Raw genomic sequence first — 16,159 nt, forward strand, 5'->3', positions numbered from 1 at the left:
TGTTTTAGGTGGTCATGGTGACGTTCAGGTCACTTAGGAAGCTAATCTTAGATTGATGACACAGCTCAGAGAGTAAATGTGATTGCTCACAGACCCAAATACTTGAGTTCAATCTCCAGATCCCATAGGTGACAGGAAAGAACTGACTCCTGGGTGTTGTTCTCTGATCTTCATACATGTGCCGTGTCACCTACATATCTGTGTACACACATACACAAATAAGTAAACAAATAAATAAATATCTAAAAAAAACAAGCTACTCTTAATCTTCGTCGGATACCATCCACTTTCCCTCTCTTATACGGTCAGCCACACTGAACTCATTGTTTTCTGGATATATTTCACAATTTATCCTATGGTGTTCTCAGGAGTGTCTAACAATCTTTAACACATATCCTACCCATTTTTTCTAGTCCTAGCCACCAAGCCCTAGGCCTTGAAGGACATTGCCTCTTTCCTCATATTTGGAGAAGTTTTCCTTAGGCCCTGGATTCACCTGCCTTGGTTCTTGATACCTTTCTCATAACATTAATACTTTCAGCTTTCAGTCCTTACTATATTTCCTTTCTTTTATTAGCCCAAAAGTTTCCCAATTCTTCTTTTACAATAAATGCCATTTTAATACGTTTTTGTGATAGACACCTCTTAAATAATACACAACTAGTTGGATGATTAAAATGAATGGCATGCATAACAAATTATTGATTCAAAGATATTTCAGTCAAGCTTTTTTCTTGGTTTCCTACAGTTTAACTGATAAAGAATGTGGGGAACTTATTGATGATCATTTATTTCCCTTCATCATCTCCAACATTAGTAGCTAATTTATCTAAGCAGCAGAAAGAGAATTCTCATTTGTCATCATCATCCTCATATATATAGAAATGTTGTCCTGGGAGAAATACCAGTAAGTGGCTATGCAAGTAGATAGTCTTACCTCAGCGTTGACCTCTTATGCAGCAGGACAAATGAAGTCCTTTAGATTCAAGAGATCTTACCCTATGTAAAAGTCACCACATTAAGACTTTTGAATACCACATTGGTAAACAATACATTAATGCAGATCATAATAGTATCTATGATTAATTTTCAACCTTTGCTTTATTATCTTTGCAATATAAAATACATAGATAAATTTTATGTGTTATTTAAGCTTGTTGAAAGTAGACTCTGGGAGCCAAAAGGACTTCTTTGCAACAGAACGTTTATTCCAAGTGTCCTCCAAGATTCCTTGTCCTGGAGTAAGCTGCCCCCTAACTTTGTAACAAACAGAAAGGAAAACAGAAAATTACTAAGGGCATTAAAAGAATTGCACCCTTGAGAACAGCTAGAATGTAAATCATTTCCAACAAAGCTTACTATTGTTTGTTCCATAGTATAGAAATGTAGACACTCATCATTCTATTATTCTTACCCTGCCTTTGTATTTAATAGTAGTTTTACAACCTCATATTTCCTGTATTGACGACTTGTTCATTGTCTGTGTCCTTTAAAAGAATGTAAGTGGCATGATAATATAGATATTTGATGGATAAAGTGACTGCTTTAACTCCAGTGACTAGCAAGATGCCTAGCACATAACAGGTGATTAAAAAGTTTTAATTGAAAGCACGAGTGAATGAATGAACATGAAGTTACAAGGGCCTCCTATGATGTTGGTCTTGTATTTTTATGTTGAGATGGAAGGATAGGTGAACATGGAGTTTCTGTTCTAGTAGGAGAAGGGGAGGGCTTTATGAATCCACCCCTACAGAAGACACAATATGGCAGATGATATAGAGAGGATCAAATGATGTTTTGTGGTGGAACAAAGGTTAAAGACCTTAATGCAAAATACCATCTCTCCAAATGTTCTGTTACACATTGCCTTCCCCTATTTCTGTGGCTCTCACCTTTCTCCTTGCTGTGAGATCAGTGGATACTTATCCCACTGACTGGAGTTGAGGAAAAAGATTTATTATGCTATACTTTTACCTCTATGGAGAGTAGTCTTTGTTGGTTGTTCCTAGTCTGATCCCATTTTGTTGTTTCAGAGCTCTCTTCTTGTTACCCCTTGATTCATATAACTTAAAAAGGTCAAGGTATTACTTGGACCCTCCGTTCTTGTACCAGGGAAAGATCCAGAGAGCCTTTGCACACTTGCAAGACCACCTACACCTACTGCATCTGCTGGGAGGAGGACCAACACACTTGTTTCAACTTGTAATCTTCTCCAGATGAGAAATGGCTAGATGTCCATCACCACTATCCAGAAAAAGGTCAAATATAGCAGAATATAGGCCTCACTAATTTAGAACAGCGAGTGCCAATATTTTGTACTCATGTTAATTCACAAATGAGGCTCAAAAACTTTCATTGAATCATTAAGCAAGCAAGAATACAGGTTCAATGATAAGTACATATGTGAGCAAGAATGCAGGTTCAATAATAAATACGTGTGTGAATAGCCCTCTCCGTGGAGTTTTGGATGTGCTGTATTCCTCCCCCCCTTTGGTTTTTTGAGATAAGTTTTCCTGTGTAGCAACCCTAACTGTCCTGGAACTCACTTTGCAGTCAGGCTGCTCTCGGACTCACAGAGATCTGACTACGTCTGCCTCTTGAGTGCTGGGATTAAAGGCATTCACCACCTCCGCCAGGCTTTGTATGTGCTCTTATCTTGGGATCTACTGCACAATAAATCCACATCTTTGTGTTTTTGTGTTTATTTTGTTTTGTTTTGCTTTCTACTAAGAAGCAATCAAAAAAGATAATGTTAATGAGAAAGGAGTTTTACAGACAGGGAAAAGATGAATGTCTAGTAACTGTGTGACCATGGTAAACACTTTTAATTATACTGGAGAAAATTTTAACATGTTAATGAGGTGGGTCTGGTTTTTGAAACAGTGAATAGAAATACAGTTCTTTCCTGGATGTAAGGCCATGGATGCGAGAGAGAATCCAGATGTAGGGGAGTTTGTTGTTTGTTTAGTCCTGAACCTTTGAGCCTACTTCCAGCATAGCTATGTCAAGAAAACAGGACAAGGTGATAATCTAAGCCATTGACTAAACCAGGTGGAGTAACACTTACAGATAAAATTCTACCTTGCAAACAGGAAGTAAGTGGAATGAAAGATACCCTTGAAGATTTTATTTTTTTGTTTTGACTTCTTTTTATTTAAAACATTTTCATTTATTTTCCATCCCAACCAGTTTCCCCCTCCTCCTCCTGTCCCTTTCCCTTTCCCGTCTGCACCCCTCCCCATCCACTCCTTCTCCATCTATGTTCAGAAAGGGGCAGGTTTACATAAAGTATAGCACATCAAGTTGAGGCAGGTTTGAGTTCCTCCCCTCACTTCCAGGCGGGGTCAGGCAATCCATCATGGGGCACAAGTTACCAAAAGTCAGCTAAGTGTCAAGGAAAGGTCGTACTCTCAGTGGTAGAAGACTCACTAAGAGACTAAGCTACATGATTATCACACACATGCAGAGGGCCTAGGTTGGTCTCACTCAGGCTCCTGACTGTTGTTGGTACAGCATCAGTGAACTTCCATTAACTCAGGTCAGCTATCTCTGTGGGTTTCCTCATCATGATCCCCCTGGCTGGTACAATCTTCCTCCCTTTCTTCTATAAGACTCTCAGCTCAGCACAGTGCTTCTCTGTGGATCTCTGTCTCTGCGTCCATCAGTTACTGGATAGAGAATGTCTGATAGCAATTAGGGAAGTCACCAATCTGCCTTACAGTAAATGGTCGGTTCAGGAACCCTCTACCATTTCTAGAAGTCTTAATTGGGGTCATCCTTATGTGTTCCTGGGGGTTTCTCTGGTACCAGGTTTCTCCCTAATCCCCAAATGGTCCCACACATCAAGACATCTCTTTAGTTACTCTCCCCCTCCATCCTGCCTCCAACAACCAACATACTCCCTCTAGTTCCAATCCCTCCATTCCTCTAACACCTACCCCCAGTTTACCCAGGAGATCTTTTCTACTTCCCCTTCAAAGAGGAATTCATCATCCCTCTTTGGGCTCTTATTGTTATCTAGCCTCTCTGGGGCTATGGAATGTAGATTGGATATCCTATACTGTACTCCTAATAACTGCCTATGGGTGAGTGCATACCGTGTTTATTTTTTCTAGTTCCATCCACTTGCCTGCAAACTTCATGGTGTCATCATTCTTTTTTAATATATAAGTCTTTCTATTTATTTATTTATTTATTTATTTATTATGTATATAGTACTCTGCCTGCAAGTGTGCCTGCACACCAGAAGAGGGCATCAGATCTCATTACAGACAGTTGTGAGCCACCATGTGGTTGCTGGGAATTGAACTCAGGACCTCTAGAAAAATAGTCAATGTTCTTAACCTCTGAGCCATCTCTCCATCCCATATCATCTGGGTTTTTTTAACCTAAATAATTACCATTCTTCAGATGAAGGGCAGCTAGGTTGTTTCCAGGTTCTAGCTATTATGAATAATGCTTCTATGAACACAGTTGAACAAGTGTCTTTGTGGTATGATTGAGCATCATTTGGGTACATGCCCAAGAGTGGTATCTCTCTGGAAAGGGGAAATAGAGTATATTTTGCATGTGGCCCTGCGTGGGGATGGGAACATGAGGGATCAGGTAGGAGTGGAGGAGAAGAGAACTGAAAGAGAAGACCGGAAAAGGGAGGCATTTCAGGATACGGTATAAACCTAGTGCAATGGAAAATCCCAAGAAGCTACAAGGGTGAACCCAGGTAAGACTCATAGCAATAGGGGATACAAAGCCTGAACTGGCCATTTCCTGTGACCATGCCAGACTTCCAGTGGAGGGACTGGGACACCAACCCAGTCACAAAACCTTCCACCTACAATTTGTCCTTCCTACAAGATGTGCTGGGGTACAGGCAGAGCAGAAATTGTGGAAGTGGCCAACCAATGACTCGCTCAGCCTGAGATCCATGCAACAAGAGTGAGTCCACCTCTGACACTGCCTGAAGTGCCAGGAATCAGAGACTGACTAGCCCAGAGACCTAGGAAAGAATCAAATAGAACTGGAAAAAATTCAATGAAATTATTACTAATGTTATTCTGCAATACTCATAGATTGGTGCCTAGCACAATCATCACCAGAGAGGCTTCATCCAGTAACTGATGGAAGCATATACAGAGACCCACAGCCAAACATTAAATGGATCACAGGGAACCCTGCAAAAGAGGGGAAGGAAGAATTGTAGGAGGCAAAGAGGTTAAGGGCACTACAATAAAACCCACAGAATCAACTAACCTGGGCTCATAGGAGCTCACAGAGACTGAATTGACAACCAGGGAGCCTTCATGGTACTGACCTAGGCCCTCTGCATTTATGTGATGGCTGTGTAGCTTGGTCTTCTTGTGGGACTCATAGCAGAGGTTTCAGGGGCTGCCTCTGGCTCTTTTGCTGGCTTTTGGGACCCTACCCCTCACACTGGGTTTCCTTGTAAACATACAGTGTTGCAATCCCTGCCTATAATTGGAGAACCATGTGTCTCAGTCCGGTTACTACTGTTGTGGTGAGACACTGTAGCCAACGCAATTTGGGGAGGAAAAGGTATGTTTGGTTTACTCTTCCACATCACAGTTCATTCATCGTGAAAGGAAGTCAAGACAGGAACTCAAGCAGGGCAGGAACCTGGAGGCAGGAGCTGATGAGGCCATGGAGGATGCTGCTTACTGGCTTGCTCAGCCTGCTTTCTCATAGAATCCTGTACCATCTGCCCAGGAATGGCACCACCTACCATGGACTGCACCCTCCCATCAGTCACTAATTAAGAAAATGCCTTACAGTCTTGTCTTTACCCCTATCTTATGGAAACATGTTCTTAATTGAGACTCTCTCCTCTCAGGTAACTATAGCTTATGTCAAGTTAACATAAAACTAGCCAGCATACCATGTAACCAAAACTGTCCGTTTTTAATGCCAAATTCACCAGGGAGATATTCATTCATGCATAGATTATTTTTGTCCTTACTTATGGGGTGATTGACATATGCACTGATACTTCGATATTAATTTTGGAAGGGCTTAAAGTAAAAAACACCAAACTTAATAACTACGGAAGGGGCATGGAGGAATGAACCATTGAGTGGAGGGAGATTTCAGGAAGAGTTCCCTGGAGCAAACCCTCTGCCACATGTTCTATCACAACATGGGAATACGAAAAAAAGGTGGCATGAGTCTGGCCTCCTGTCTGGATGCAGGCACTATTGCCTTCATAGCATCTTTCCCAACCAGATTTGTCAAGGATGGTACTTTCCATTTCTGAGCCACCGTAATCTCCAGTCCAGTGCCTGCTCAGACCACAGCTACAAGGTGTCCTCAGTTGGGCTTTGTGATGTCAAATCTTGCTGGCCTATCAGGACTCAGGGGTGTGGCCTTCCATTGTTCTGGGTGGCTTCATAAGAAAGTGCCTCTGAGCTCTGAGCCAGACGAACCGAGGCTTCAGTATGGCAAAGACAAGCAAGAAATCGCAGCAGCCTATCACAAACACAAAACCATCAACATCAAGTACCAAGTACAAGAAAGCCAAGATTCGTCGTGAGCCCAAAACCAGAACTTCTAGAAAGGTTCATGTTGCGCCCTGTTCCAGAAACAGTGGAAAGATAAGACCGGCCAAGGTAAGCTACTCCTTTCCTGGTGATTTCCCCTCCCCTAGCACTCCTAACCTTTCTTGACCTGACATTAGCCCCTCCTCAACCCATAGCCCTTCTCCTTCAGCCTCCTTCGTGTATTCTATCTTTTTGAAGACCCATATGCCTTGTCACTGTACTCTGTTGTCCTTCCAGGAGCAAAAGACATCCAAGAAGGACAAGAAAGCCCCACCACGGAGCACAAAGAGAGGAGCGTCTGAGAACACCGTAATCCCTACAGAAAACACCAAAAAGGCTAACGAGAACCCACTGTTTGGGCACTACCACCGCCTGATGGAAGAGGAGACAAGTACTGAGACTGAGCCAGAACAAAGCTACTTAGGGAGTTCGAGCACCTCAACATGTGATCAGGAAAGCCAGTAGCTTCAGAATGCCACCAGACACCTAGAAAAGGTCGGGCATCCGAAAAATGTCAAACTGTGTAGACTGAATGTTTACTACACAGTAGTTCAACGAAAATAAAAACAATCTGTTATGAAATCAATATATCCCTGAGAATTTCTAATGATGAAGCATGGAAGGAAGGGATGGGGAGGAAGGGATGGGAAGGAGGAGGGGTGGGGAGGATGAGGGGTGGGGAGGAGGAGGGATGGAAGGGAAGAGAGATGGGAGGGAGGAGGGGTGGGAGGAGGGATGGGAAGGATGAGGGTGGGAAGGAGGAGGGATGGGAGGTTAGAGGGATGGGAGGGAGAAGGGATGGGAGGAGGGATGGGAGGAGGGATGGGAAGGAGGGATGGGAAGGAGGAGGGGTGGGGAGGATGAGGGGTGGGGAGGAGGAGGGATGGGAAGGAGGAGGGATGGGAGGAGGGATGGGAGGAGGGATGGGAAGGATGAGGGTGGGAAGGAGGAGGGATGGGAAGGAGGAGGGATGGGAGGAGGGATGGGAAGGATGAGGGATGGGAGGGAGGGGGATGGGAGGGAGGAGGGGTGGGGAAGGAGGCGGGATGGGAGGGAGGAGGGATGGGAGGGAGGAGGGGTGGGGAAGGAGGAGGGATGAGAGGGAGGAGGGATGGGAGGGAAGAGAGATGGGAGGGAGGAGGGATGGGAGGGAGGAAGGATGGGAAGGATGAGGGTGGGAAGGAGGAGGGATGGGAGGGAGGAGGGATGGGGAGGATGAGGGATGGGAAGGATGAGGGTGGGAAGGAGGAGGGATGGGAAGGAGGAGGGATGGGAGGAGGGATGGGAGGGAGGAGGGATGGGAGGGAGGGGGATGGGAGGGAGGAGGGATGGGAAGGAGGGGGATGGGAGGGATGGGATGGAAGAGGGATGGGAGGGAAGAAGGGGTAGGGAAGAAGGGGTAGGAAGGGAGGAGGGGTGGGAGGGAAGAGGGATGGGAGGGAGGAGGGCTGGTGAGGAGGAGGGGTGGGGAAGGAGGAGGGATTGAAGGGAGGAGGGGTGGGAGGGAGGAGAGGTAGGAGGGAGGAGGGAGGGATGGGAAGGGGATATGGGAAGGAAGAAGAGGTGGGGAGGGAGGAGGGGTGGGGAGGAGGAGGGATGGGAGGAAGGAGTGATGGGGAGGGAGGAGGGATGGGGAGGGAGGAGGGATGGGAAAGGAAGAAGGGGTGGGGAAGGAAAAGGAGTGGGGAGGGAGGAGGGGTGGGGGAGGGAGGAGGGGTGGGGAAGGGAGGAGGCGTGGGGAGGAAGAAAGGAGAAAAAGAAGCCGGGAATATTGGGACCTGCAGGGGTGAGGGCCACCCAAGCAAATCCCATGTCTGACAGACACTGGAGGGTTGAAACTCAACCAGCATTTCGCGATGGAGACACAGTTCTTCCTGCTGCTTTATCCCACAGGCCAGGGATGAAAAGTGTTGTGCATTTCTTGGGTTGGGGAGGTTACATGCATTTGAATATGCAGGTGCATTCGTCTATGCCCTTGCATGAGTAGACCATAGCCAATTCATCTAGGCCTGCAACCTTTGGGGTTCACCTGTCTCCACCCCACAATGCTAGGTTACAGGCTACTTGTGGGTGTTGGGGATCCAAACTCAGGTCCTTATGTATGTAGAGCAAATGTTTTTTTACCACTGAGCCATTTTCCCAGACCTCAGGACTGGGTGTTTCTATGTCTTCTGGCAGGAGGCAGGAACACTGCTTCAGGATATGAAGTGTAGAACCTACAGAATGAGAGACATGGGGTTGTCAGTATCAAAGATACCTTTTTATACCCTGCCCTATATTAATCATTTTAAAAACCCTCAGAAGGGCCAAACGCATCACCCTAATTAAAAATATCAGTAAATGCTGGGAACATAGCTTGCCTAACATGCATGAAGCTCTTGGTTTGAACCCCTGCACTGCATAAACTAGTTGCATGTCTAGGATTCAAGAAATACACTTGGAAAGTAGAAACAGTGGGATCAAAGGTTCAAGGTCATTTTTGGCTACATAGCAAGTTTCAGGACAGCCTTGACACATGAGAACCTGTCTAAATAAATAGAGGACTAATAGCACCCCCTCCAGGAAAATAGTGTTTAAATAGTCACTCCTTCAAATCTTTGGACTTTAAGGTGGGGTTAGGCTGCAGGTTTGCCTCTAATACAATAAATAAAGCAAGGAACATGGTCTACACTCTATAGGGAATTTTAAAATAATACATCTGCCTATCCAACCTTTACTTTTCTACAATTTTTTCATTCATGAAGGTAGTGTCATCTTTGAAAAGAAACCAAATATGTGCATGCTAAAATTGCAGTGTTTGATGCATTTTGCCACACGTACATATTTAAGAAAACCTCCCTAAAAGAATAAGTGTGAATATTTTCTTTAAAAATATAGAGTTCAATTTCAGCAAATTAAATAGAATGTGGAACTCCTCAAATATTTATGTCTTCTATTTATATTTTGTTTCACTGATTTAGGCCTAAGTATAAATTAGTTGCCCATAAAGAAGAAAAATGAGAGTGTGTAAAGAACCTAAAATTGCTCTCTTCCTTTTTAAAAGTCCATCACAAAGAGTCCCTTGTGCTATCCATTGCAACCACAGTGACACCTCTTCTCAACTCCTGGAATTTTGGAAACTCTTATTTATCACTGCAATTGTGGCATTACCAAACTGTTACACACCTGGAACGGCTGCTTTTCCATCCCAAGATCAGTCTTTTTACTCAGTACAAGTCCTCTGAGACTCGCTTAAGCTGTACATAACAGTAGTTGTGGGCAGGGGTATGTGTTTGGCTTTTGAGCAGTAGTTCAAGGTATGGATGCAGCACAGTTTAACATTGTTCTTTGTTTGTCTGAGACAGGGTCTTGCTATGTAGCCAGACCAGGACAGCCAGGACTCATAACCTTCCTGTCCCTGCCTCCTAAGATTTGGAATTTTAAACATTTATCATCACACCCAACCCCATTATTCATTCAAGGACACTGTATTAGGATTCTTCAGGAAAATAGGGAGAAGATGGAACTTTTTTCTTTTCTTATTATTTATTTTTAAATTTAAATTTAAATTAGAAACAAGGTTGCTTCACAAGTCAGTTCCAGGTCCCTCTCCCTTTCCCTCCCCTCCTCCCATGCCCTCTCCCCAACCCCCCAACATCCCCTCATTTCCCCAGGGAGGGTGAGGCCCTCCTTGGGAGTGTTCATAGTCTGTCATTTCATCCAGGGCAGGGCCTAGACCCTCCCCCAAGAGTTCAGGGTGAGAGTGCATCTCACATTGTTGGATGGGAGTTCGAAGTCCATTTGTAAACTCGGGATAAACACTGATCTACTGCCCAAGGCTCAATAGATTACCTAGGCCTCTTCACTGACACCCCCATTCAGGGGGTCTTGATCAGTCCCATGCTGGATTCCCAGGCATCAGCCTGGGATTCAAGAGTTAACCTTTGTCAGGTCAGCTGTTTCTGGGAGTTAAACCAGCCCAGTCTTAATCCCTTTGGTCATCAGTCCTCCCTCTCTGTTACTGGCTTTCTTGAGTTCAGCTCAGTACTTAACCTAGGGAGTCTGCCTCTTTTTCGATCAGCCACTGAATGAAGTTTCTGTTTCCCAGACTCTCTGGCCATGGGATTGTAGGCTGGCACTCCCCAGATCTATGTCTAAAATCCATATATGAGAGAGTACTTGCCATGTTTATCTTTTTGTGACTGCGTTACCTCACTCAGGATGGTTTCTTCTAGTGTCATCCATTTGCCTGCAAATCTCAGGATTCCATTGTTTTTTTCTGCATTTTCTCAATTGAGATTTCCTCTGCATCATTCCCTGCCTCCAGTATCCTGCTTTGAGCTCCAGCACTGACTTCCTGTGACAGTGAACTATGATATCGAAGTAAGGAAAATAAACCCTCCCCTCTCCAGGTTGCTTATGTTCATGGTGTTTTATTGCACTAAGAGAAACCCTAAGACATCCAAGATAGATGTTGATAACACAGTAAAATATCAAGTTACAGTATTTAATTATTTAGTTATATATTTGTGTTTAATATCACACAAATTGTAAGCTAAATATTAAATAGTAAATTCTGCCTTTTTTCCCTTCTCAATTTTGCATAAAAATTTTTGCTCTCTTCCTTCCTGTGCTTGTGACCACCAGAATGATATTTTGGGTCTTCTCACAGTGAGATTCTGGAGTTGAGATTCAAGATAATAGAGCATAAAATCTCAAGACAAGTGGTGTGTGTGTGTGTGTGTGTGTGTGTGTGTGTGTGTGTGTATGTGTGTGTCTGTATTTGTGTCTGTGTGTGTGTCTCTCTCCCTCTATGTGTGTATGTGTCTGTGTGTCTGTGTGTATGTGTCTGTGTGTGTCTGTATGCATCTGTGTGTGTGTGTCTGTGTGTGTATCTGTGTGTGTGTCTGTATTTGTGTCTGTGTACATGTGTGTGTCTCTCTATCCCTCTGTGTGTGTATGTGTCTGTGTGCATCTGTGTGTGTGTATGTGTGTGTGTGATAATGTAAGGACTGCCCAAGCAGTTCATGAAGGCAAATGGAAAGGAATCCCTAATTTTCCACTTTTCTAAAATTAACCTTCCCAAAGCACATCTGTGATAAAGGACCAGGCTCCCATGTCTGCTTGACCTTTCACAGTTTTCCCTTTCTAAATTCACTAGAAGTTACCCCAAAGTAAAAACCAAAAAAGGACAAATTTTCTAGTTGCTTTCTTTTTATTAAATGTTTTCATTTGTTTTACATGCCAACCACAGTTTCCCCTCCCTCTCTCCTCCTGTTCCCTCCCCCTGCCACCCCCACCCCCCATCTACACCACCCCATCCAATTCTCTGTCTGTTCAGGAAGGGGCCCAGCCTCCCATGGGACTCAACAAAGACTGCACATGGAGTTGAGGCGGGACCAAGTTCATCCCCCTGCATCAAGGCTGGACAAAGTAAAGCAGCATGGGGAAGAGGTTACCAAAGCTAGGTCAAGTGCATGGAACAGGTCCTGATCCCACTGCTAGGAGCCCCACAAACAAGCCACACAACTGTCACACACATGCAGAGGGCCTAGGTCAGTCCCCTGCAAACTCACTAGCTGTTGGCCCAGAGCCTATGAGCTCCCATGTGCTCATGTCAGCTGCCTCTGTGGGTTCCCCTGTGATGACCTTGGCCCCCTCCTGGTTCCTACAAGCCCTCCTCCCTCTCTTCAACAGAACTCCTGGAGCTCAGCCCAGTGTTTGGCTGTGGATCTCTGCATCTGCTTCCATCAGTTACTGGATGAAGGTTCTCTGATGACAATTGGGGTAGTCACCAATCTGAGTACAGTAGATGGCCAGTTCAGGCATCCTCTCCACTATTGCCAGGAGTCTTAGCTGGATTCCTTGTGGACTCCTGGGAGTTTCCCTGGCATCAGGTATCTCCCTAACCTCCAAATGCCCCCCATCAAGATATCTCTTCCATTACTCTCCCTGTCCATCCCAGCCTCAATCAGCCCAACCTGATTCCTTATGCTCTCATCCCCCAAATCCTCCAGCCCCAGTTTACTCCAGAGGTCTCTTCTATTTTCCCTTACCAGGGAGATCTATGAGTCCCTCTTTGTCCTCTCCTTGTCACTGGGGCTGTGTACTGTAGCTGGTTCTCCTTCACTTTACAACTAATATTCAATTATGAGTGAGCACATACCATGTTTGCCTTTCTGGGTCTGGGTTACTCACTCAAATAAAAAAAACACTGAGATACCATCTCATGCCTGTCTGAATGGCTAAGATTAAAACTATTAAGGATATCTTTTGTTGGAGAGGATGTGGAGTTAGGCGAACCCTCCTCCTCTGCTGGTGGGAGTGCAAGCTTGCATAGCCACTTTGGAAATCAGTATGGCAGTTTCTCAGAAAACTGAGAATCAGTATACATCAAGAATCTTGGGAATATACCCAAAGGATGCTCAATCATACCACAGGGACACTTGCTGAACTATGTTCACAGCAGCGTTATTCATAATAGCCAGAACCTGGAAACAACGTAGGTGCCCCTCAACCCCATAATGAAATTTGCAGTCAAATAGATGGGACAATTTCAAATACAGTGCACATACAGTGCACATTGACACTAATGAATGGAAAGTAACAGACCTTAAAAGCACAGTAACATATTGTTTTACATGTGAAGTTAATTCAAGTCTTTGTTTTCAGCAAAAATAAATGAAAATCATAAATTGAGTTGTCAGTGATTCGATGTTTCTTAGCTTCTTTTTTTGTTTGCAGGGCTGGTATTGATTACAGCGCCTTGTGGAAGCCAGACAAGAACTCTATTACTAAACTGTATTCTAGCCCTTTTTCACTGTTTTAAAGACAGGGTCTCACTATGTAGCCTTAGCTGGCCTGAAACTTGCTGTGTACTGCAAGCTGACCTCAGATTCACAGAGATCCTTCTGCTTCTGCTTCACAAGTGCTGGGACTCATGGTATACCACTAAAGGAAATTTCTCTCCCTCCCTCAGCAATCATTAGCTGTATAGAGATTCTCAGGGAGACTGGTGCATCATGGTCCCCCGCCCCTGACAACAGTGAACTGTCTACAAACCTTTAGAAATGTGTGGGCCCAAACAAGCTCTTCCCCCACCACACAGGCTCTTATATCTCAATCGCCTGCCAACATCAACCTTGACCCAGCTCGGCTCAAGAAAAAAAATGCCCATTTGTTCTTTAATACTTATTATTTATGTGCATATATGTGTGTCTGTACATATGCCCCGGGAGGTCAGAGAGGTGTTGGCTCCCTGAAGTTGGAGGTCATGGCAGTTGTGAGCTGTCTGATGTGGGTTCTGGGAACCAAACTCAGGTCTTCTGCAAGGAAAATATGTGCTATTAACCTGAGCCATTTCTCTAGTCAACGCCCCCCATTTCCAATTTTGTTTATATAAAGAGTTTACTCAGAGCTCAGTTATGCAAGAAATGAAAACTAGCTATATGATTGATGCCAAATTCTGTCTCATTCTTTTTAAATATTTTATCAATTCTTTCATAATTTCATATATTGAATTTGGTAATATTTACATCCCTCCCCATCTCTTCCAAGATCTGTCTCATTCGTGCAATGAGTAACATTTGGGTTTTTTTTTGAGATAGGGTTTCTCTGTATTGCTTTGAAAGTTGTCCTGGAACTCACTCTTTTAGAACAGGCTGGTCTCGAACTCACAGAGGTCTGCCTGTCTCTGCCTCCCAAGTGATGGTTTTAAAGGTGTGTGCCACCAACGCCCAGCTTATTTTTATTTTTATTTAAATTAAAAACAAGCTTGTTTTACATGTCAATTGCAGTTCCCTCTCCCTCCCCTCCTCCTCTGCCCCCCACAACTCCCATCCCATCCACTTTCTGCTCCCCAGGGAGGGAGAGGCCTTCCATGGGGATCTTCAAAGTCTGTCATAATTTAGAGCAGGGCCTAGACTCTCACACGTGTGATCAGGCTGAGAGAATATCCCTCTTTGTGGAGTGGGCTCCCAGAGTCCATTTGTGTACTAGGGATAAATACTGACCCACTATCAGAAGCCTCATAGATTATCCAAACCTCCAAACTGACATCCATGCTCAGGGGGTCTGAAACAGTGCTATGCTGGTTTCCCAGCAGCCTGGGGTTCATGAGCTCACGCTTGGTCAGATCAGCTGTTTCTGTGGGATTATCCAGTCGGGCCTTGACCCCTTTGCTCATCACTCCTCCCTCTCTGCTACTGGATTCCAGAGTTCAGATCATTGTTTAATTGTGGTTGTCTGCTTCTGCTTCCATCAGCTACTGGATGAAGGATCTAGGATGGCATATAAAGTAGTCATCAATTTCATTCCTGGAGAAGGGCATTTAAGGTAGCCTCTCAAATATTGTATAGATTATTTGTTGGGATCAACCTTGAGATTGTTAGTTGGAGTCAACCTTGTTGATCTCTGGACATTTCCCTAGCTTCAGATTTCTCTTTAAACCTATGATGGGCCCTCTATTATGGTCTCTCTTTTTTTTCCGCTTGAGAAACTTCTTTATTTTTGGATACAGTAAAGCACACAGTTCATTTATCAAAACTTATATAAAAATATGAAGAGGAATTTGACCCTTTAAATGTCCTAATTTACATTTCTGGTGATTGTTTTTGCACAAGTATTTTTATTTTTCCTCATTCTTACCTATGTGTTAGCCTACTGTACATACTATATGTATTGTATATACTGCTGCCATCATTTCCTTCATCCTAATATATTCTGGAGTTTATTCTACTTAATTCATAGAGGCCTTCCCCTCTATCCTTTAAAATAGTGATTTATGCAGAGGTCCTAGGTTAGTCCCATGCAGGGTTGGTACAATTTCTGTGAGCTCCTATGAGTCTAGATTGCTTGATTCTATAGGTTTTGTTGTGGTGTCCTTGACCTCTCTGGCTCCTACAATCCTTCTTCCCTCTTATCAGCAGGATTCCCTGAACTTGACCTAATGTTTGGCTGTGGGTCTCTACATCTATTTCCATCAGATACTGAATGAAGCCTCTGTGATGACAGTTGAGTTAGACATCATTACATTGACATTTTTCCTCCAGTTGTGTTCATACAATTTAAAACACACTGCTGTGATTTTCCTTCCAAAATCTTTTTTTCTGTCAAATAGTTTGTTTTTGTCTAATTGTTTTGTCTAATCCTTCCAGCATGATGTTCACAGAACCAGTTTCAGCAGGAGTGGGTGTACTTGTAATACAATCCCTATTAAGAGGCTTGCTTCATTTAATTTTATTTCATCATGATAAGAAAGACTACTACCAATTAAATGATGTTATAAGAAAGAATTTTGATCATAGATGCTTATTTAATGTCTATGATAATAACATACTTGAACCTATATTAAGACACATCATTACATTAATGGAATTTTTTCTCTAAAAATCTATCTAAACTTTCTTGTATTCCTGGAACAAACCCTGTTTATAATAATGTAAGGAACATTGCCCACTCACTCCACAGTGAAAACAGATGAAAATTATAAAAATCAAACAAACAAGTGTTGAAAGTCTTTGACTATAATATGGATGGTTCAGTCACTTTGGAAAACATTCTAGCAATTTCTTAAATGGCTAAATGCTGAATTACCATATGATCTAAAAATTCTGCTTCTAGGTATATAA

The sequence above is a fragment of the Mesocricetus auratus genome, unplaced genomic scaffold (genome assembly GCF_017639785.1).
Source record: "Mesocricetus auratus isolate SY011 unplaced genomic scaffold, BCM_Maur_2.0 Super-Scaffold_100003, whole genome shotgun sequence".
NCBI classification, from domain to species: Eukaryota; Metazoa; Chordata; class Mammalia; order Rodentia; family Cricetidae; genus Mesocricetus; species Mesocricetus auratus.